This window comes from Ranitomeya imitator, chromosome 1, assembly GCF_032444005.1.
Source record: "Ranitomeya imitator isolate aRanImi1 chromosome 1, aRanImi1.pri, whole genome shotgun sequence".
Lineage (NCBI taxonomy): Eukaryota > Metazoa > Chordata > Amphibia > Anura > Dendrobatidae > Ranitomeya > Ranitomeya imitator.
Genome location: NC_091282.1, coordinates 99,454,428 through 99,479,495, shown reverse-complemented (window position 1 = coordinate 99,479,495; position 25,068 = coordinate 99,454,428). Strand labels below are relative to the sequence as shown.

The 25,068-nt window shown below is 45.3% G+C and overlaps 1 long non-coding RNA gene across 1 annotated transcript in view; it reads right to left on the bottom strand.

Annotated features, from left to right (window-relative positions):
* Nucleotides 1–7,220: 7,220 nt before the first annotated feature.
* Nucleotides 7,221–25,068, bottom strand: part of LOC138663106 (uncharacterized) — a 133,865-nt gene continuing 116,017 nt past the window's right edge. Inside the window, exon 3 of the long non-coding RNA XR_011318120.1 lies at nt 7,221–7,310. This is a non-coding gene — a long non-coding RNA (uncharacterized lncRNA). The remainder of the gene's footprint in view (nt 7,311–25,068) is intronic.

Here is a 25,068-nt window from a genome sequence, read left to right as displayed (position 1 = left end):
AGAAATATATAATATACATATATCTTTTATATAAAACCAAGAGTAAAATATATAAAAAACTGTACAAAGCAAAAAATGGTATAAAGCTCTATATATGTGAGTAAATGACAACAGCAAAATAGCTTTATCTAAAAAGGTGTTTACCAAAATAAAGTGCACAATAAATAAAAAAAGACACAACTCTTTTATAAAAGTGCAAAAAGTGCTACGCCCTATATAGGGGCAGGAACCAAGTGACCGTGAAGTCAAACGTGCAAGCACAGCGAAATGGATACTATAAATATATGGGGGAGTTTATAGCAGCTCACTCAATTGAAAATGCCCAGGTGCATAGACCTATTAGAGGGCAATAGACATATAGGCCATATATAAAGAAATAATGCAGCGATATAACTTTTTATAAATACCTTGAGGAAGAGGCTGGGTCCAGGACCTGCGTGCGCCCGATGCGCGTTTCGGATATCTTTCCTTCGTCAGGGCGATTTTTAGTTTTTATTGCATAACACATATTTTTAAATATATATGTATAAATTGCCATAGTATTAAATAAAGGCATATTATTGATTCCTGAGCTTTAAGACTTTCTGGTGATTCTCTATCTTATGGTGGTCAGGTGTTTTGGTCTCATGTATTACTAGTAGATAGGGCCTCATGATCTGATAGGCTGTGGGATATGGCAGACATGGACTCTGCTGGTAGGTCTCTGGCCGCCATACCAACCCATTGGCAGTCAGCTATTGTGCTGTAGGGGGGTGCCAATGGGTTGATAAAGAAAGATCTCCCCCTGTCAAACTCCTCACATGCCAATATCATGATGAGTAGCAGCATTTATTGGGTTAAAGTGCTGTAACTGGAGCGAGTTCTGGTCCCAGCACACTCAGCAGGAGATGAGCTCGGTGTAACAGCTTGCTCCTACTATAGATGGCGCGGCAAAAACTCCTGTGCCATCCCTGAGACGTATCTATACATCTAAGGCTACGTGCATTGTGCGGTGCAGCGTCGGCGACGCAACGCACAACGCAAATGTAAACGCATGCACAACGAAGCATTTTGTGATGCATGCGTCCACTTTTGCATGGTTTTTGGCGCAGAAAAAACTGCATCATGCAGCGTCCTCTGCGCCCTGACGCATGCGCCACAGTGACGCATGCGTCACAAAACGCAAGTGTAACGCATGTCCATGCGCCCCCATGTTAAATATAGGGGCACATGACGCATGCGTCGCTGCGGATGCGCCCAACGCAACGCTAATGTGAACGTAGCCTAATTGCAATCTGGAATTTGATTTATGCCTATTTGCGGGAAGGGTTCTTTTTATAATATTTATTAATGACCTGGTAGAGGGCATACAGAGTCAAATTTCATTATTTGCAGATGATACTAAACACTGCACAATAATCAACAGTGAGGAGGATAATTTAATATTACAGAGGGATTTCTATAAGCTGGAGACTTCAGCTGAGAAATGGCAATTAAATTTTAATGTAGATAAATGTAAGGTCATGCATTTGGGCCAAGGTAATAAAATGTATAATTATGTACTAAATAGGGAAATACTGAGTAAATCTGTCACTGATAGAGATTTGTGTGTATAGGTGGATGGCAAACTAAAATTTCATGACCAGTACCAAGCAGCTGCTAAAAAGCCAAATAAAATCATGGGAGACATTAAAAGAGGCATAGATGTTCGTGTCAAGAACATAGTTTTGCCTCTATACAAGTCCGCATTTAGAATACTGTGAACAATATTGCTCCAGTGTATGCGAAGGACGTAGCTGACCTAGAGCGGGTGCAGAGACGGGCAACAAAGGTTATTAGGCGAATGGGTGGACTCCAGTAACAAGACAAGCTATTAAACCTTGTTATTTGGTTTGGAAAAACTAAGGCTTAGAGGCGATCTTATTACAATGTACAAATATAGGAGGAGACAATACAGAGATCTTTATATTGATCATATTACACCTCATCCTGCAACTGAGCTTCCTTTACGTCTAGACCAGTGGTCCCAAGCCTTTCTTACCTTGAGAGCCACATTCAGTTCTGAGAGATGGTTGTGAGCCACAGCCCTGATTCCCGATAAATTGGCAGTCAAAGTTTCCCACAGAAAGCACCTTGTGCTACTCTCCCTTGTTTTCAGTGAATTCGAACTTTACCCTCATTTAGAATTCTCACATGAGACATTCCCATCAAACTATCGCAGCTGGGTGGAATGACTCTCTAACTAATGGTACCGTCACACTCAGCGACGCTGCAGCGATTTAGAGAACAACGACCGGATCGCTGGAGCGTCGCTGTTTAGGTCGCTGTAGAGACGTCAAACACAGCAGCTCCAGAACGATGCAGGAGCGATCCTGTGACGTAACGGCGACTCACTTATCGTTCTCGCTGGTTGTTAGCTCCATGTAAAACATTGCTGGCATCGTTGCTTTTGATGTCAAACATGCCGACCTGACGACCAAATAAAGTTCTGGACTTCTAGCTCCGACCAGCAATGTCACAGCAGGATCCAGATCGCTGCTGCGTGTCAAACACAACAAGATCGCTATCCAGGACGCTGCAACGTTACGGATCGTTGTCGTTCTCGTTGTAAAGTTGCTGAGTGTGACGGTACCTTAACAGTATCTTCCTATCTCCAACTTATCACATTTATCCCCCCACCACCAGTATATGCACATCCAGATCTGCTCTTCTGTGCAGAACTACTTGTAAAAGTCAACATCTGGAGATCTTGTCTTCATAGCCATTTGCTAGACTCTAATGCACCAAGTTGGCAGACAAACAAGAGCCACACAACATAAACCCGTAAGCCACAAGATTGGGATTCCTGGTTTAGAGGAAAGAAGGTTTAATCATAATCCAAGGTGACAATTCTTAACTGTAAGAGCAGTGAAATTATGGGATTCTCTACCACAGGAAGATGTCATTGTTGAATCACGTACAAGAACTGGATGCCTTTCTTGAAAAACGTAATAATTACAGGTTATTTTGTAAATGGGACATTGATCCAGGGAACTCGCCTGATTACCATACGGGGAGTTAGGAAAGAATTAGGCAATTTGCATCTGACTCGTGTTGTTTTGACCTTCATCAATAGTTTTCAAAAGGGGCTTGATTGGCAGATTAGTAACATAGTAACATAGTAACATAGTTAGTAAGGCCGAAAAAAGACATTTGTCCATCCAGTTCAGCCTATATTCCATCATAATAAATACCCAGATCTACGTCCTTCTACAGAACCTAATAATTGTATGATACAATATTGTTCTGCTCCAGGAAGACATCCAGGCCTCTCTTGAACCCCTCGACTGAGTTCGCCATCACCACCTCCTCAGGCAAGCAATTCCAGATTCTCACTGCCCTAACAGTAAAGAATCCTCTTCTATGTTGGTGGAAAAACCTTCTCTCCTCCAGACGCAAAGAATGCCCCCTTGTGCCCGTCACCTTCCTTGGTATAAACAGATCCTCAGCGAGATATTTGTATTGTCCCCTTATATACTTATACATGGTTATTAGATCGCCCCTCAGTCGTCTTTTTTCTAGACTAAATAATCCTAATTTCGCTAATCTATCTGGGTATTGTAGTTCTCCCATCCCCTTTATTAATTTTGTTGCCCTCCTTTGTACTCTCTCTAGTTCCATTATATCCTTCCTGAGCACCGGTGCCCAAAACTGGACACAGTACTCCATGTGCGGTCTAACTAGGGATTTGTACAGAGGCAGTATAATGCTCTCATCATGTGTATCCAGACCTCTTTTAATGCACCCCATGATCCTGTTTGCCTTGGCAGCTGCTGCCTGGCACTGGCTGCTCCAGGTAAGTTTATCATTAACTAGGATCCCCAAGTCCTTCTCCCTGTCAGATTTACCCAGTGGTTTCCCGTTCAGTGTGTAATGGTGATATTGATTCCCTCTTCCCATGTGTATAACCTTACATTTATCATTGTTAAACCTCATCTGCCACCTTTCAGCCCAAGTTTCCAACTTATCCAGATCCATCTGTAGCAGAATACTATCTTCTCTTGTATTAACTGCTTTACATAGTTTTGTATCATCTGCAAATATCGATATTTTACTGTGTAAACCTTTTACCAGATCATTAATGAATATGTTGAAGAGAACAGGTCCCAATACTGACCCCTGCGGTACCCCACTGGTCACAGCGACCCAGTTAGAGACTATACCATTTATAACCAGCCTCTGCTTTCTATCACTAAGCCAGTTACTAACCCATTTACACACATGTTCCCCCAGACCAAGCATTCATTGTTCCCCCAGACCAAGATTGGATTGTGACAAACTATACGTTTGCTATGGTATACAATGTTCACAATAGTTTGTGAAAGCATAAGGCTAGGTTCACATTGCGTTTAGCGCATACGCTAACGGACTGCGTTAACGCAATGTCCAAAAAGGTATCGCGTTTAGCGAGAATGGACCCCAAAATGCTGCAGACAGCGTTCGAGGTCCATCACAAAATAACGGAGCATCGCTAACGCATGCCAAAAATGGCATGCGTTAGGGATGCGTTACATACATTGCGGTCAATGGGTGCGCTAACGTATCCGTTACATTGCGTTAGTGGCGCTATGTAACGGACTCCGTTAGCGGATGCCCACTAACGCAATGTGAACCTAGCCTAATAGTTATCTCTGCATTTGATTAAAGAGGTTCAGGAGAAGCACTATGGCTGCCATCTGCATCTTTTGCTTTGTCTCTGACCCTGTAATCCATAATAGTTATTATGTTGTCTGCAAAAAAACTGAATTATACCATGTTAATCAAGATGTAATCTCTTGCCCAAGGGCATATCTCACAATACATTATTTCTAGATTATTGCTGTCACTTATGTGCTATACAGTGTTAGCATCTAGAGTACATTTTCATTGTTTTTACAATTCATTTGTTTTAATTGCTACTTTATATCAGAAAATACAATTAGTCTCATCAGGGAGGGTACACCATTGTTTTCAGTTTCAGCAAAAATGATTTCAATACTTCAAGGGATATCCAAGACTTTATAAGACAAATCACGCTTCCTACCAAATTCGTTCCTAGCTAATTTGCTGTGTCTTCTGCCTGTGACCGGCATCCTTTATATTATAGGGTTTGTTCAGAGTTTTTGAGTAGTCTTTTGGAGAGGGCTCACTCTTCAAGTGAAATAACATAAAAAAGCTTAGGATACCAGAAGTAGAGCGGGCACCATCCACTATTAGATTAAAAAGGGGATCACCTGATGCATGCAAAAGTCATCAAACACAAAACCAGAAAAAGGGCAGCATCACAAAGATGGGATCACCACAAATCAATAACACAAAACTATATCAAATTTTATTTTTAGAACCACACCACACAAACAACCGTAGTAAAAGCAATTAAAAACTCCTACAAACAATAGGAGATAAGGGTCCATGCAATACACAGTATAATACTACAAAGGCATATTAGAGTCTAATCACAGCAAAATGGAACCGGCTAAACAGTCTAGATAATGGGGTAAAAGAAACAATAGTGAGGTATACATAAATCACAACCCCTATGTGCATGCTGTGTCACCTATAATAATCTGGTTAGCCTCCCCACCAATACATCAAAGGTATGGGACATATGCTGTCTATACAGACTTGTAAGGGTGTACTGAAAAAGTCCAAGGGGACCTAACTGGGGTCGACTACAAGGTGAACAAAGAGCCGCCCAGAGTAAAGTACCCTACCCACAGCAAGAACATATAGCCGGTATAAATAAATTCAAAGACCCTAATAATGCATGACCCACGCGTATCGACGCTGGAGGCGTCTTCCTCAAGGTCCACAATCATCTGGTGGCGTGGACCTACTTTATATAGTATATATGGGATTAAATAACACATACCAGGTGAGCAGCAAGGTTGCGGCCATGGTTTACAGGAAGTCCAAATGGCGTGCACATAAGCACAGGGCGCAGGCGCAAGGGACAATAACCATCGTGCATCTGTTTGGCATATAAGGTTACCAAGGCGACCCAGCAAACGGCGCGAGGCAGTGGCGTCGGCATAAACAGTGTGCGCAGGCGCCACCCAAAGTACAACAACGCAGACGCTGATTGAACGTAATAGTTGCCTAGGAGACCCATGTAACCACGGCAACTGTACACAAAAGCTAGAGCCATCACACACGTGTGCCACCCTGCTCCCAAACGAATAAGGTACAAGTGCTGCACCTACCCGCCTGAGGAATATCTTGATCGATCTGTTCTAGATCTCAGACCAGAGATATGAGAGTAATCATTATGCTACGCTGGCGTCAGACATAGAGAGGAGTAAGCACTGCGCAGGCGTCAGTCCGCCACATCAGCGAGCATATAAGTTAATACACTGCCACAGATTACAGGCGCGCAGAAATTACATCCGGTCACACTAAGTCACCTGGCCCAAAGAAAGTGACATAGTACCAAAGCCCTTAAGATAAAAAAATCTAGTGCCCATGTGGACGCGCCCCCAGCATAACCCCATATAACATTTGTTAGAAACTGATCAAGCAAGTATTATCATCACACATAAACCCCATGCCTTATGCGCAAGCGCAGTAGATAACTAGGCAAAAAATTGCACTAGTATGCGGCGAGGTATGTAAAAAAAACAAAAAAAACATTATATTACAGTGAGGCATAATCTGAAAAAAACACTTGATGTGATATTTTCAACTGAGATCCCATTTAATTGTGTCCATCAAAAGATGGAGGCATACTCATACAGGGCAAATACACTCCAATATGGGTATACAGAGAGCCTAACAAGACAAATATTGAATAATGGGCTAGGTGAAAACTGGCAAACCAGTAGTACACAGAGAATAGCATAAGGACACTCCCTTTCCCCAGGTCACAATACAGAACTAAAGGTGGCAGAAGACGGATAAGAATCACAAAGCGAGGGCCAAATAAAGGCCATAACTAATGATAGTAGAAACTACAGGAGGCTAAACCCGACAAGAGCCAAAAGGCCCAAAAGCTAACAGGTGAGTTACTTAAGGAGACAAATAGTATACATAATTGGCGGGACAGCATGCACAGAGGGGGAGGGGGGAAAAAACACCAACTAAATACAACAATCAATAATGTATATAAAGTTAATATTAATAGGTAAAGGCATCGGAGTTCATGGGAAAGTCCCCATCCTTTACTAGATCTCCAGAAGGAAAGGGATCTGAGTCCAGGGTCACATCCCCAGTAGAGTCTGGCGAATATCTTGATGCACTCATATTTATGTTGGCCCCGGAATGGGACTTAGTAATCATCCATGGTCCCCGATGTCCAAGCCCAAAAAAAGAGACTGCTGCAAAAACATCAAAAGTATAAAAATATAAAAAGAAATGAAACAGTAAAGAAAGAAAAACAAAAATAACAACCTGCATAAACAAACAAGGAAATATATACCCCCTCCTTTTTTTTCTTTCCTCCCCTCAGTCATGTCAATCCACATTATAGTCTCCTATAAAAACCTGTATATAGTAACTCCTCATTTAGGCCACATGGTGCCAGGCTTTTTAACTTGTAAATCCACCGGGATTCCCTCCTTAGTAGTTCGTCCGTAATTCTCCTGCCCCTGATGCTAAGGGGAATACATAAAAAAGCTTGAAAGACATACGGTAAGCTTGTTTTTTTTGCGTTTTTTATTTGGCTTCAGGTTTCCAAAACAGCAAAGCTAAACTGCAAAGCATTTAGAAAAAATGAGTTGTGCATTCTTCAGGCATTGCTTGCTATGATGCTGCCCCATTCTTTACAGGATGTCTGGCTGTCTTTTCTTAAAAAGTTCTTTTTTTACAATTTAAGAACACCAGCATTTTATTCATTACCTAAGGGTATGTTCACATGGTTTTTTTTTCAGGCAGTCAAAAACAAGTGTGAAACACGTAATGACTGACAGTCTGCTCTCCTGATCTACATGTCTCACACTGGTAACCCCCTTTCATTTAAAATAAAATAATCTCTGGAGGCAGATTCTCAGGAAGATCTATGACCGGCCCACAGATCATAACAGCTCATTTACTTATTAATAAAATGTGGATTACTTTGGAATAAGATATTGGATCACAGATATCAAGGTATCAATTTATTCAGCTTTCTATGACCTGCATGCCCATATAGATGGTTAGGAGGGTTGATCCTACTGAGAGATTCCCTTTATATCTATGGTACACATTTAGGTTGGTTTTCTGCATCAGATTTTCCCTCATAAGGCTACAATCCCACAATGAGGTTTTGGTGAGTTTTTTACACTATATATTTTGGAAAAAATGCAAGTAACCTATTTTATTTTACCCCTTCACCCCCAAGCCTGTTTTCACCTTCATGACCAGGCCAAATTTTACAATTCTGACCAGAGTCACTTTATGTGGTAATAACTCTGGAACCAGAGGTGTAGCTAGGGTTTTGGTTCAGGGGGGCGAAACTTCTGAGTGGGCCCCTAACCAGGCAACCTTGATTACAACTCGATGATGCACCCTAATACTGGAGGAGAACCTCAGCAGATGACCGTGCTGTTACTGAAGATAATCTCTTTCTAAAGACCAATATGGATATTACCGCCATATGGTCAGTGGTAGATACAAGCCCTACAGAACATATAACAGATCACTGCACAGTTAGAGATGTCTTACTGTTGACGTCCTTTCTGATGGAATCGTTCATTTTTCCCGTCTTTTCCATCTGGCCCAGACCGACATGACAACTTCTTCCAGCTACAACCTGTCTGCAGAGAATACAACAAAGACACATTTCACTTCACATATTCCAGCCCCATCACCATCTATTCCCAATCTGCACAAACTCCTCATCCTGCTGATACCCCAATACTGAGCCGCTGCTGCCATATATGTCGCTATTACTGCACCTGATACCCCAATACTGAGCCGCTGCTGCCGTATGTGTCCCTATTACTGCACCTGATACCCCAATACTGAGCTGCTGCTGCCGTATGTGTCCTATTACTGCCCCTGATACCCCAATACTGAGCCGCTGCTGCCGTATGTGTCCCTACTACTGCACCTGATACCCCAATTCTGAGCCGCTGCTGCCGTATGTGTCCCTATTACTACACTTGATACCCCAATACTGAGCCGCTGCTGCCATATGTGTCCCTATTACTGCCCCTGCTGTGCGGTTCTCTGTGCCCTCTAAATTCAAAAGCAACTCTCTACAATATAGTAATGCCAGGTGCAAGTGCCCTTGAAAGCAGTGCCCATATTTTGCCCCTAGAAAGTAATAATGCCCTGTGTGCCCCTTTGATAGCCACAGTAACCTGAGTTCACCTATAACAATAAGTGTCCACTTTACATTTAATAAAGTCCCAAGTCCCCCCTGTACAGCTCCCCTATACACAGCATGATGCTCAGTAGCCCTCAAACTGTTTGATGGCTCCAACAATGTATAATGACCCCCACTCTGTAATCTCCATACTGTATGATGGCCCCCTAGATAATCTCCATATACAGTAGCATAATGCACCAAATAGTCCACAATACAGTATAATGCACTCCCCATAGGCAGACTCTATAGCATACGGCAGCGCCCATAGGCAGACACTGTAATAAGGCAGCACCCCCATATAGACAGACCCTGTAATAAGGCAGTACCCCCATAGGCAGACACTGTAATAAGGCAGCACCCCCATATAGACAGACCCTGTAATAAGGCAGTACCCCCATAGGCAGACTCTGTATTATAAGGCAGCACCCCCATAGGCAGACCCTGTAAAAAGGCAGCACCCATATAGGCAGACCCTGTAATAAGGCAGCACCCATATAGGCAGACCTTGTAATAAGGCAGCACCCCCATAGTCAGACCCCATAATAAGGCAGCCCCCATAGTCAGACCCTGTATTGAGGCAGCACTCCTATAGTCAGACCCTGTAATAAGGCAGCCCCCATAGTCAGACCCTGTAATAAGGCAGCACCCCCATTGTCAGACCCCGTAATAAGGCAGCACCCCCATAGTCAGACCCTGTAATGAGGCAGCACCCCTATAGTCACATTCTGTAATAAGGCAGCCCCCATAGTCATACCCTGTAATAAGGCAGCACCGCCATTGGTAGACCCTGTAATAAGATAGCACCCCCATAGTCAGACCCCGTAATAAAGCAGCACCCCCATAGTCAGACCCTGTAATAAGGCAGCCCCCCATAGTCAGACCCTGTAATAAGGCAGCACCCCCATAGTCAGGCCCTGTAATAAGGCAGCCCCCCATGGTCAGACCCTGTAATAAGGCAGCACCCCCATAGTCAGGCCCTGTAATAAGGCAGCACCCCCATAGGCAGACCCTGTAGTAAGGCAGCCCCCATAGTTAGACCCTGTTAGAAGGCAGCCCCCTTAGTCAGACCCTGTAATAAAGCAGCACCCACATAGGCAGACCCTGTAATAAGGCAGCAGCACCCATTAAAAAAGAAATAAATAACTACTCACCTTTCTTCATCCTGGTTCCTGCACTGCTCCCGCTGATCTCCTGAGAGCGGGCGCCGGGCAGTGACGTCATCGCACCCGCTGTCAGTGTCGGCGACGTCAGACGCCGACACTGACAGGGGGATGATGGGAGAAGGAGCGCAGCGTATCGCTCCTTCTGCCATCATTGCGATCAGCTGTATCTGCTTAATGCCGGTACAGCTGATCTTCCGCTGACAGCGGGGGGCCCACTGCTGGCATCGGGTCCCCCCGCCTGCTCAGGGGCCTATAGCGGCCAGCGGCAGAGCAGGGAGATCGATTCTCCCTGCTCTGTCGCATAATGTAACTGTATCGGCAGGCTGTGCGCATCGATACAGTTACAGTAGTGTAGCTCCGGGTGGGCCCACTCAGAGCACCGGGCCCGGAACGCACACACCCTCTGCCCCCCCGGTAGCTTTGTTACTGTCTAGAACACTTGAACAGATCCCACTGATTCTGAGAATGTTTTTTTTTTCATGACATGTAGTACTTCATGATAGTGGTAAAATTTGTTCGATATCACTTGCATTTATTTGTGAATTTTTTTTGCAATTAAATCAGAGTTATGTCACACAACATAGTTAATAAATAACATTTCCCACATGTCTACTTTACATCAGAACAATTTTTGAAATCTAAATTTTTTTTGTTAGGAAGTTATAAGGGTTAAAAGTTGACCATTTTGTAGGGACCACTTCATATTTGAAGTGACTTTGATAGGTCAGTATAGCAAAGTACCAAAAAGTGACACCATTCTAAAAGCTGCACCCCTCACGGTTCTCAAAACCACATTCAAGAAGTTTTTTAACCCTTCAGGAGCGTCACAGGGAATTTTGCAATGTGGAAGGAAAAAATGAACATTTAACTTTTTCCCCAAAAAGTTTAATTTAGTCACTTTTTTTTTTTCACAAGGGTAACAGGAGAAAATGGACCCAAAAATTTGTTGAGCTGTGAAAATGAAGAAATCACATTTTTCCCAAAAATGATTTCTAGCCCCAAATTTTGCATTTTCACAAGTGTAACAGGAGAAATTACACTGTAAAATTTGTTGTGCAATTTCTCCAGGATACGCTGATACCCAAAATGTTGAGGAAAACTACTATATGGGTCCACGGCAGGGTTTGGAAAAAAAGGAGTGCCATTTCACTTTCTGAATGCAAAATTTGCTGGAATACTTAGCGGGCGCCATTCTGCATTTGGAGAGCCCCTGATGTGCCTGAACAGTGAAAACCACCCATAAGTTACCCCATTTTGGAAAATAGAACCCTCGGGGAACCTATCTAGATATGTGGAGAGCACCTTTAACCCTCAGGTGCTTCACCGAAATTTATAACATTGATATAGGGTTGAGCGAAACGGATCGAACAAATTCAAAAATCGCCGACTTTCGGAAAAATTGGGTTTCAAGAAACCCGACCTGATCCTAGTGTGGGATCGACCATGAGGTCGGCGATCTTCGCGCCAAAGTCACGTTTTGTATGACGCTTTCAGCGCCATTTTTCAGCCAATGAAGGAGGACGCAGAGTGTGGGCAGCGTGATGACATAGGTCTCGGTCCCCACCATCTTAGAGAAGGGCATGACAGTGAAAGGCTTGCTTTCTGCGGCGTCACAGGGGCTATAAAGGGGCGTGCACGCTGACCACCATCTTACTTCTGCTCATCGTAGCATAGGGAGAGGTTGCCGCAGCTTCATCAGAAGAAGGGATACAGTTATGGAGGGAAGATTAAGCCCCGAAACTGCTTGTGCTGTAGCGATTTCCACTGTTCAACACCACCATTTGTTTGCAGGGACAGTGGAGGCTATATTTTTGTGCATCAGCTCTGTAGCTTATTAGGCTGCCTTAAAAGGCACCCTGATAGCTGCATTGCTCATACCTCCCAACCGTCCCGGATCCCGCGGGACTGTCTTGATTTTGACCGTCAGTTGTCCTGCACTGCGTGCCTAGGGCGGGGACAATGCAGGGGGCAGCACCTGAGCAAGGTTTGTGGCTGTTTTTTTTTTTAATAAAAGCTGGGTCACCTCCCGACCGGCCCCGCCCAAATGCCCGCCCCCCGGCCACCTCCCACCCACCCTCCTTGAAGACGATACTCACCCTGCTCCAGCGATGGTCTCGGCTTCTGCAGCGCTCCTGAATGAGCTGTCACATTGTACTGCTCATTAAGGTCATGAATATGCGCATATTCATTGACCTTAATGAGCGGTATCACATAACCGCTCACCCAGTAAGAAGGTGCTGAGCCGGGAGTCGGGACAGAGCAAGAGGGATGGCCGCGCGGTGAGGAACAGGTAAGTATGAGGGACGGGGGGATGAAGGAGGACGGTAGCCGTGCCATTCAAGATGGGAGCGTGGGGGGAGCGCGGGGAGAGCGCGGGGGGGGGGGTGTTTAGAAATGAGCCATGCATACAGGAGGGGGAAATATGAGCCAAGCATACTGGAGGGGGGGGGAAATATGAGCCATGCATACAGGAGGGGGGGAATATGAGCCATGCATACAGGGGGGGAAATATGAGCCATACATACAGGAGGGGGGATATGAGCCATGCATACAGGGGGGAATATGAGCCATGCATACAGGAGGGGGGTCATTATACAGTATTAAGCATCATGTGGGATCATTATACAGTATGGAGAACAGTGTGTGGCCATTATACAGTATGGAGCATCATGTGCAGCCAGTATACAGTATGGAGCATCATGTGCAGTCATTATACAGTATGGAGCATCATGTGCAGTCAATATACAGTATGGAGCATCATGTGCGGTCATTATACAGTATGGAGCATCATGTGCGGTCATTAGACAGTATGGAGCATCACGTGCAGTCATTATACAGTATGGAGCATCATGTGCGGTCATTATACAGTATGGAGCAACATGTGCGGTCATTATACAGTATGGTGCATCATGTGCGGTCATTATACAGTATTGAGCATCATGTGGGGCCATTATACAGTATGGAGCATCATGTGCGGTCATTATACAGTATTGAGCATCATGTGGGGTCATTATACAGTATTGAGCATCATGTGGGGTCATTATACAGTATGCAGCATCATGTGCCGTCATTATACAGTATAGAGCATCATGTCTGTTCATTATACAGTATGGAGCATCATGTGTGTTCATTACACAGTATGGAGCACCATGTGTGGTCATCATACAGTATGGAGCATCATGTGCGGTCATTATACAGTATGGAGCACTGTGTGGCCATTATACAGTATGCAGCATCATGTGTGGTCATTATACAGTATGCAGCATCATGTGTGTTCATTATACAGTATGGAGCACTGTGTGGCCATTATACAGTATGGAGCATCATGTGCGGTCATTATACAGTATGGAGCATCATGTGCGGTCATTATACAGTATTGAGCATCATGTGGGACCATTATACAGTATGCAGCATCATGTGCGGTCATTCTACAGTATGCAGCATCATGTGTGGTCATTATACAGTATGGAGCATCATGTGTAGTCATTATACAGTATGGAGCGTCATGTGTGTTCATTATACAGTATGGAGCATCATGTGTGGTCATCATACAGTATGGAGCATCATGTGCAGTCATTATACAGTATGGAGCATCATGTGCGGCCATTATACAGTATGGAGCACTGTGTGGCCATTATACAGTATGGAGCACTGTGTGGCCATTATACAGTATGGAGCATCATGTGCAGCCAATATACAGTATGGAGCATCATGTGTGGTCATCATACAGTATGGAGCATCATATGCAGTCATTATACAGTATGGAGCATCATGTGCGGCCATTATACAGTATGGAGCATCATGTGCAGTCATTATACAGTATGGAGCATCATGTGCGGCCATTATACAGTATGAAGCATCAGTGCGGTCATTATACATTATGGAGCATCATGTGTGTTCATTATACAGTATGGAGCGTCATGTGTGTTCATTATACAGTATGGAGCATCATGTGTGGTCATCATACAGTATGGAGCATCATGTGTGGCCATTATACAGTATGGGGCACTGTGTGGCCATATTTGTTTATAATTATTGTATATGAAACAGTGTGATCAGCAGTGCTAAATGGGTGTGGTTGGGACGTGGATATGGGTGTGACTAATTATGAATGGGTGAATGGGTTTGCGCGCCGCAAACTTTGTCCCTCTTTCCCATCTTCAAAAGTTGGGAGGTATGGCATTGCTGTTTGCACGCCGCTGTGCAAACCAACTGCTTTTTTAAAAGCAAAAATCCTGTTGCACCTTTCTGCACAGTTATTTTGTTTATTTGTCCACACTTTTGTGTGCAGCAGTTCTTTTTATTGCTGCCATACTTGTCCTGAGATCATTGTAGGGAGATTGAAATTGTACTACAGTCCTTGTATTTTTTCATATATCTTCCAGCCACTTTCTGCCACTTACATTGTGTTCTTTTATGCACAGGGCCTGAGGTTTGGTTTAGTTTTTCCCCCCAAAAAAGTGAGATTCAAATGATCACAAAGTGGATATACTTCTGTCCTGTTAGTTTGTGGTATATCAGCAAGCCACTTTCTGCCACTTAGATTGCGTTGTTATATACACTGGGCCTAAGTTGTGGTTCAGTCTCCCAAAAAAAAGGGGAGATTCAAAGTCTCGCAAAGTTGATATAGTTCTGTCCTGTTAGTTTGTCGTATATCAGCCAGCCACTTTCAGCCACTTACATTGTGTTGTTTTTTGCACAGGGCCTGATTTTTTGTTCAGTCTCCCCCCAAAAAAAGGGAGATTTAAAATCTCAACACGTTTCTATACACCTTCTACCTTGTTTTACAGTACCATATAACGGTTGTTATTTTGGTTAGATTTTCCAAAAAATGAGGAAGTCAGGTGGAAGAGGCCATGGGCGGTGGTTGCGAGCTGGTACTGATGGTGCATCTGGTAGTACTGCCAAAGCACAATAGCACATAAGGCTGGAGGTGTTGAGCCAGCATCATCATCTGGCTACACAACGCCTCGAAGACTCCCTTATCTGGGAGTAGGAAAACGGCTTTTAAAGCCAGAGCAGCAGGAAAAAGTTTTGGCTTTCCTTGCTGACTCAGCCTCTAGCTCTTTCGCCTCCTCTTCAGAAAGTTCCACATATAAAAGCAGCGAGTCGTCAGTGGATGCCCCCGGTCAGGAACAAGGCGTTTCCTTGTGTCTTTCACTCAAACAAAAAGTGAAGGATGCGTCAGGCGACACTACAGGTTGCTCCATGGAGCTCTTTACACATACCGTGCCTGGGTTAGAACGGGAAATTGTTAACTGCCCATTACAAGATGAATCGGACATGGAGTGCACTGATGCACAGCCACATCTAGATTATAATGCTGTTCCATTGACTCAGATCACTACATTGCCCTCGCAGTGTACTGAGCCAGAATCTGACCCTGATGAGACTATGGTGCCCCGTCCCGAATGCTATAGCACCTTACATGGTGACAAAGAGGAAGGTGCACATGACATTGAAGAGGAAGTGATAGATGACCCAGTTGTTGACCCAGATTGGCAGCCATTGGGGGAAGAGGGTGCGGCTGCCAGTAGCTCAGAAGCGGAGGAGGATGATCCGCAGCAGCCATCTACATCGCAACAGCTGTCATCTGGCAGGTCCATATCAGGCCAAAACCGTTAGTCAAAAACAAAAACAGTTTTAGGACAGCGTGGCCATCCAGTGAAAGTAGCACAGCGTGCAATGCCTGAAAAGGTATTCCATAGTAGGAAGAGTGCAGTGTGGCAATTTTTTAACCAAGATCCGAAAGATCAGTCAAAAGCTATCTGTAAGAAATGCTCAAAGACCTTTAGCAGAGGGAAGAATCTTCAAAATTTTAATACAGCATGCATGCTTAGACATTTAACCAGCATGCACTTGCAAGCCTGGACTAACTACCAAACGTCCCGTACCGTTGGTGCACCTGCTCAGAATGAAGGTAGTCAGCAACGCTACATTGCTTCCCTCACTGTAAGCCCACCGGGTAGGACACCACCAGCAGCAAATGTGGAGGAATCCAAAGCAGTCAGGGAATCACAAGGTTATTGGTAGAAAACACTGTATGTAGGCCAACATCAAGAATACCATCACCAACCCTCTCTCAATCCGCTATGTCCACCACCACCACCACCGCTAGTTCCACCATATGCACCTCTCCAGTCCAGCTCACCCTACAAGAGACTCTCGATAGGAAAAGAAAGTACTCATCCTCTCATCCATGTACACAGGGTTTGAACGCCCACATTGCTAGACTAATCTAGCGAAGCTTTCAAAGCCCTGATGGCCTACGCAGTACCACGCTATGACCTACCCAGTCGACACTTCTTTGCGAGAAAAGCCATCCCAGCCCTCCACCAGCATGTCAAAGACCACATTGTCCATGCACTGAGGCAATCAGTCATTAGAAAGGTGCACCTCACAACAGATGCATGGACCAGTAGGCATGGCCAGGGATGGTACGTGTCCATCACAGCACATTGGGTTAATGTGGTGGATGCAGGGTCCACAGGGGACAGCCATAGTGGGACAGTTCTGCCTAGCCCACGGTCTAGGAAACAGTTGGCTGTAGGCGTTTGCCACCCCTCCTCCTCCTCCTCCAGAAGCGAAAGCTCGTCCACAGAGCGCAGTCGCACGACCACTCCATCCGCAGCTGTCAGTGTTGCACACGAGGTGTCCCATTATCGAACAGCTAGTGGTAAGCGTCAGCAGGCTGTGTTAGAAATGAAGTGTTTGGGCGACAACAGACACATCGCAGAAGTACTGGCCGAGTACTTGCAGCAACAAACTCAGTCATGGCTGGGCAGTGTACATCTTGAGGCAGGCAAGGTAGTCAGTGATAACGGAAGGAATTTTATGGCTGCCATAGCCCTTTCAGAACTTAAACACATACCTTGCCTGGCTCACACCTTGAACCTGGTGGTGCAGTGCTTCCTCCAAAATTATCCGGAGCTACCAGCCCTGCTCCTGAAGGTGAAAAGACTTTGCTCGCACATCCGCCGATCGCCCGTACACTCCAGCCGTATGCTGAACCATCAGCGATTGCTGAATCTTCCCCAGCACCGCCTAATAATCGACGTTGCAACAAGGTGGAACTCCACACTGCACATGGTTCAGAGGCTGTGCGAACAGAGGCGTGCTGTAATTAATTTGTGGGAGGATACACATACACGGGCAGGCAGTTGGATGGCAGACATGGAGTTGTCTGGTGTGCAGTGGTCAAAGCTACAAGACCTCTGTCAAGTCCTTCAGTGTTTTGAGGAATTCACAGGGCTGGTAAGTGCAGACGATGCCATCATAAGCATGAGCATCCCACTAATGCGTCTGCTGATGCAAAGTTTGACGCACATTAAGAAGCTGGCGTCTGCAGCCGAGGAGGAGGGAAGCCTTGATGACAGTCAGCCATTGTCTGCTCAGGGAACTCTCCTGGATGAGGTGGCGGACGAAGAGGAGGAGGAGGATGATGGGGATGAATATTTATGGGAGGAGGATGCTTCTCAGGGGGCATGTTGATTTGCAAGAAAGTGCTCCTCAACCCAGCGCAAGCAGTGAATTGACACCTGGAACATTGGCCCACATGGCTGAGTATGTCTTGCGTATCCTAAAAAGGGACCCCCGCATTATCAAAATGATGACCGATGATGATTACTGGTTGGCCTGCCTCCTGGATCCACGATATAAAGGAAAATTACAATATATCATGCCACATAAGAACCTTGAGCAAATATTGGCTATCAAACAAGCAACTCTTGTAGACCGTTTGCTTCAGGCATTCCCAGCACACAGCGGCGGTGATGGTTCTCCCATGAGCCGTAGGGGGCAACATGGCAGAGGTGTTAGAGGTGCACAAATCCGAAGTGGTGTCGGACAAAGGGGTTTTATGACCAGGTTGTGGAGTGATTTCACAATGACAGCAGACACGACAGGTAGTGCTGCATCGATTCAAAGTCACAGGAGACAGCATTTGTCCAGTATGGTTACGAACTACTTTTCCTCCCTTATCGATGTTCTACCTCACAGGTCATTCCCCTTTGATTACTGGGCATCTAAAATAGACACCTGGCCTGAATTGGCAGAATATGCATTACAGGAGCTTGCTTGCCCTGCTTCTAGTGTGCTATCAGAAATAGTCTTCAGTAGGGTTGAGCGAAACGGGTCGTTCATTTTCAAAAGTCGCCGACTTTTGGCAAAGTCGGGTTTCATGAAACCCGATCCGACCCCTGTGCGCCAAAGTCGCGTTTCAATGACGCGAAAAGCGCCATTTCTCAGCCAATGAAGGTAAACGCAGAGTGTGGGCAGCGTGATGACATAGGTCCTGGTCCCCACCATCTTAGAGAAGGGCATTGCAGTGATTGGCTTGCTGTCTGCGGCGTCACAGGGGCTATAAAGGGGAGTTCCCGCCGACCGCCATGTTACTGCTGCTGATCTGAGCTTAGGGAGAGGTTGCTGCCGCTTCGTCAGAAGCAGGGATAGCGTTAGGCAGGGTCCATTAACCACAAAACCGCTTGTGCTGTAGCGATTTCCCCTGCCCAACACCACCTTCGGTGTGCAGGGACAGTGGAAGCTACATTTTTTTTTTTCCCCCTCAGCGCTGTAGCTCATTGGGCTGCCCTAGAAGGCTCCCTGATAGCTGCATTGCTGTGTGTACGCCGCTGTGCAAACCAACTGCTTTTTTCAAAGCACAAATCCTCTTGTTCCTTCCTTTCTGCACAGCTATCTTTTTTGTTTGTACACACTTTTTATTTAATTTGTGCATCAGTCCACTCCTTATTGCTGCCTGCGATACCTGGCTGAGATTACTGCAGGGAGATAGTAATTGAAGGACACTCCCTGTTTTTTTTTTTTTTTTTGTGGGAGATTAAGATTGACATTTCTGCTAGAGTGCCATCCCTGTCTGTGTCATCTCTCACTCAGTGGGCCATAGAAAGCCTATTTATTTTTTTGCTTGATTTGGGTTATAAAATCTACCTGAAAAAATCACTACATCAATCAGTGGGAGAAAAATATTGGCCTCAGGGCTTGTGTGCCACTCTTGACTCCTGTGTGTGCCATCTCTCAGTCAGTGGGCCATAGAAAGCCTATTTATTTTTTTGCTTGATTTTGGTTCTAAAATCTACCTGAAAAAATCACTACATCAATCAGTGGGAGAAAAATATTGGCCTCAGGGCTTGTGTGCCACTCCTGACTCCTGTGTGCATCATCACTCACTCAGTGGGCCATAGAAAGCCCTTTTTTTTTTTTTTTTGCTTTATTTGGGTTCTAAATTCTACCTCAAAAAATCAATAAATCAATCAGTGGGAGATTAATATTGGCCTTTGGGCTTGTGTGCCAGTCCTAAGCGTGCCATCTCTCTCTCTCAGATAGTGGGCCATAGAAAGCCTATTTATTTCTTTTTTTATTGGGTTTATAAATTTTCCCTGGAACCAAAAAAAAAAAAGTGGGAGATTAATATTGGCCTCTGGGCTTGTGTGCCAGTCCTGAGCGTGCCATCTCTCTCACAAATAGTGGGCCATAGAAAGCCTATTTATTTTTTTGCTTGATTTGGGTTCTAAAATGTACCTGAAAAAATCACTGCATCAATCAGTGGGAGAAAAATATTGGCCTCAGGGCTTGTGTGCCACTCCTGACTCCTGTGTGCATCATCACTCACTCAGTGGGCCATAGAAAGCCCATTTTTTTTTTTTTTGCTTTATTTGGGTTCTAAATTCTACCTGAAAAAATCAATAAATCAATCAGTGGGAGATTAATATTGGCCTTTGGGCTTGTGTGCCAGTCCTAAGCGTGCCATCTCTCTCTCTCAGATAGTGGGCCATAGAAAGCCTATTTATTTATTTTTTTTTTATTGGGTTTATAAATTTTCCCTGGAAAAAAAAAAAAAGTGGGAGATTAATATTGGCCTCTGGGCTTGTGTGCCAGTCCTGAGCGTGCCATCTCTCTCACAAATAGTGGGCCATAGAAAGCCTATTTATTTATTTTTTTTTTGTTTTATAAATTCTCCCTTAAAAAAAAAAGGGAGATTAATATTGGCCTTTGGGCTTGTGTGCCAGTCCTAAGCGTGCCATCTCTCTCTGTCTCTCAGATAGTGGGCCATAGAAAGCCTATTTATTAATTTTTTTATTGGGTTTATAAATTTTCCCTGGAACAAAAAAAAAAAGTGGGAGATAAATATTGGCCTCTGGGCTTGTGTGCCACTCCTGACTCCTGTGTGCGTCATCTCTCACTCAGTGGGCCATAGAAAGCCTATTTTTTGTTTTATTTGTTTTCTAAATTCTCCCTGAAAAAATCATTTTATTTTATTTGGTTTCTAAATTCTTCCTGAAAAAATCATTTTTTTTTATTATTTTTTTTTTCTAAAGTCTCCCTGAAAAAACAAACAAAAAACAAATCAGTGGGAGATTAATATTGCCCTTTCTGCTTGTGTGCCAGTCTTGACTCCTGGGTGTGCCATCTCTCTCTCTCTCTCTCTCCAATTGTGGGCCATAGAAAGCCTATTATTGTTTTAGCTTGATTTGGGTTCCAAAATCTACCTGAAAAAATCACTACATCAATCAGTGGGAGATAAATATTGGCCTCTGGGCTTGTGTGCCACTCCTGACTCCTGTGTGCGTCATCTCTCACTCAGTGGGCCATAGAAAGCCTTTTTTTGTTTTATTTGTTTTCTAAATTCTCCCTGAAAAAATCATTTTATTTTATTTGGTTTCTAAATTCTAACTGAAAAAATCATTTTATTCTATTATTTTTTTTTCCTAAAGTCTCCCTGAAAAAAAATAAAAAATCAAATCAGTGGGAGATTAATATTTACATTTGTGCTTCAGTGACAGTCCTGCGTGTGTGGCATCTCTCTCATTTGTTGCCACCAACAACAGAGTGTGTAACATTGTGCCTGATTTTCGTTGTGGTCTCACTCACCTGTAAAGGGGTAGCTAAATCATACTGAAGTTATAGCTCACCGTGTAATTTGTGTGACAGCAACAAATACCGTTAGTTTGTTTACGTTTTTAAAACAATGAGGAAGTATGGTGGAAGAGGTCGTGGCCGGGGGCGTTCATTGTCAGCTGGTAATGAGGGTAGTGGTAGTGGTGGAGCATCAGCTGGTCGTGGGAAAAAAAATATTGCACCTAAGTCTGGAGCTGTGGAGCCAGGTTCGTCGTCAGGCTACACAAGGCCTCGAACGCTCCCTTTTCTGGGAGTAGGAAAACCGCTTTTAAAGCCGGAGCAGCAAGAGCAAGTTTTGGCTTATCTTGCTGACTCAGCCTCTAGCTCTTTTGCCTCCTCTCGTGAAACTGGTAAATGTCAAAGCAGCGCGTCGTTAGTGGATGTTCACGGTCAGGGACAAGTCGCTTCCTTGTCCTCTTCAGCAAAAACAACAACAGAGAAGAATGCAACAGGCGACACAACGGGTTACTCCATGGAGCTCTTTACACATACCGTCCCTGGCTTAGAAAGTGAAGCAGTTAACAGTCCATGCCCATTACAAGTTGAATCCGACATGGAGTGCACTGATGCACAGCCACAGCCAGACTACTATGCTGGTCCTTTGACTCAGACCACAACATTGCCCTCGCAGGGTAATGATCAAGAATCAGACCCTGATGAGACTATGTTGCCCCATCACGAACGCTATACCACCGACCGACACGGTGACACAGACGAAGTTGCACACGAGCTACAAGAAGAGGTAATAGATGACCCAGTTCTTGACCCCGATTGGCAGCCATTGGGGGAACAGGGTGCAGGCGGCAGCAGTTCTGAAGCGGAGGAGGAGGGGCCGCAGCAGGCATCAACATCGCAACAGGTTCCATCTGCCGGGCCCGTATGTTGCCCAAAACGCGTGGCAAAGTCAAAACCTGTTGGAGGACAGCGTGGCCATCCAGTTAAAGCTCAGTCTGCAATGCCTGAAAATGTATCCGATGCTAGAAAGAGTGCAGTCTGGCATTTTTTTAAACAACATCCAATTGATCAGCGCAAAGTCATCTGTCAAAAATGTTCAACTACCTTAAGCAGAGGACAGAATCTGAAAAGTCTCAATACAAGTTGCATGCATAGACATTTAACCACCATGCATTTGCAAGCCTGGACTAACTACCAAACGTCCCTTAAGGTTGTAGCACCCTCGGCCAATGAAGCTAGTCAGCAACGCAACATCCCTTCCGGCAGTGTAGGGCCACCATCCGTACCACCTGCAGTATCTGTGCAGGTTTCTTTGCCAGGCCAAAGCAGTCAGGGTCAGGGAATCACCAGTTTCGTAGTAGGAAACACTGCATCTAGGGCACCGGCGGCAACAATACCATCTCCCACCGTCTCTCAGTCTGCCATGTCCACCGGCACCCCCGCTAGTTCCACGATCTCCAGCTCTCCAGTCCAGCTCACCCTACATGAGACTATGGTTAGAAAAAGGAAGTACTTAGCCTCGCATCCGCGTACACAGGGTTTGAACGCACACATAGCTAGACTAATCTCGTTAGAGATGATGCCCTACCGGTTAGTTGAAAGCGAAGCTTTCAAAGCCCTGATGGACTACGCTGTACCACGCTACGAGCTACCCAGTCGACACTTTTTTCCAGAAAAGCCATCCCAGCCCTCCACCAGCATGTTAAAGAGCGCATCGTCCATGCACTCAGGCAATCTGTGAGCACAAAGGTGCACCTGACAACAGATGCATGGACCAGTAGGCATGGCCAGGGACGTTACGTGTCCATCACGGCACACTGGGTAAATGTGGTGGATGCAGGGTCCACAGGGGACAGCAAGTTTGGGACAGTTCTGCCTAGCCCACGGTCTAGGAAACAATTGGCTGTAGCCGTTCGCACCCCCTCCTCCTCCTCTTCGTCCTCCTGCAGAAGCGAGAGCTCGTCCACAGACCGCAGTCGCACAACCACTCCATCCGCAGCTGCCACTGTTGCACACCAGGTCTCCCATTATGGGGCAGCTACTGGCAAACGTCAGCAGGCTGTATTGGCTATGAAGTGTTTGGGCGACAACAGACACACCGCGGAAGTTCTGTCCGAGTTCTTGCAGAAAGAAACGCAGTCGTGGCTGGGCACTGTAGATCTTGAGGCAGGCAAGGTAGTGAGTGATAACAGAAGGAATTTCATGGCTGCCATCTCCCTTTCCCAACTGAAACACATTCCTTGCCTGGCTCACACCTTAAGCCTGGTGGTGCAGTGCTTCCTGAAAAGTTATCCGGGGTTATCCGACCTGCTCCTCAAAGTGCGTGGACTTTGCTCACATATCCGCCGTTCGCCCGTACACTCCAGCCGTATGCAGACCTATCAGCGGTCTTTGAACCTTCCCCAGCATCGCCTAATCATAGACGTTGCAACAAGGTGGAACTCAACACTGCACATGCTTCAGAGACTGTGCGAACAGAGGCGGGCTGTTATGTTTTTGTGGGAGGATACACATACACGGGCAGGCAGTAGGATGGCAGACATGGAGTTGTCAGGTGTGCAGTGGTCGAAGATTCAAGACATGTGTCAAGTCCTTCAGTGTTTTGAGGAATGCACACGGCTGGTTAGTGCAGACAACGCCATAATAAGCATGAGCATCCCCCTAATGCGTCTGCTGATGCAAAGTTTGACGCACATAAAGGATCAGGCGTCTGCAGCTGAGGAAGAGGAAAGCCTTGATGACAGTCAGCCATTGTCTGGCCAGGGCAGTGTACAGGACGAGTTAGCGGGCGAAGAGGAGGAGGAGGACGAGGAGGATGATGGGGATGATTATATTTTTAATGAGGAAGCTTTTCCGGGGCCACTAGAAATTGGTGGCGCGGCAAGGCCGGGTTCTGGTTTTTGGAGGGACACAAGTGACGTGGATTTGCCTGAAACTGCCCCTCAACCAAGCACAACCGCAGATTTGAGAACTGGAACTTTGGCCCACATGGCGGATTATGCCTTACGTATTCTCAAAAGGGACACACGCATAACTAAAATGATGAATGATGACGATTACTGGTTGGCCTGCCTCCTTGATCCTCGCTATAAAGGCAAATTGCAAAATATAATGCCACATGAGAACTTGGAACTAATATTAGCAACCAAACAATCAACTCTTGTTGACCATTTGCTTCTGGCATTCCCTGCACACAGCGCCCGTGATCGTTCTCACACGAGCTGCAGGGGCCAGCAGACCAGAGGAGTTAGAGGGGCAGAAATCAGAAGTGGCGTTGGCCAGAGGGGTTTTCTGACCAGGTTGTGGAGTGATTTTGCTATGACCGCAGACAGGACAGGTACTGCAGCATCAATTCAAAGTGACAGGAGACAACATTTGTCCAGTATGGTTACAAACTATTTTTCATCCCTTATCGATGTTCTCCCTCAACCGTCATTCCCATTTGATTACTGGTCATCAAAATTAGACACCTGGCCAGAATTGGCAGAATATGCATTGCAGGAGCTTGCTTGACCGGCAGCTAGTGTCCTATCAGAAAGAGTATTCAGTGCTGCAGGTTCAATACTAACAGAAAAAAGGACTCGTCTGGCTACCCAAAATGTAGATGATCTAACCTTCATTAAAATGAACCACAACTGGATTTCGAAATCTTTTGCCCCACCTTGCCCGGCTGACACCTAGCTTTCCTATGAAAAGGTCTTGCCTGTGGACTATTCTGAATGCCTTTTCCAATCTCGTAATTTTCTGCACCTG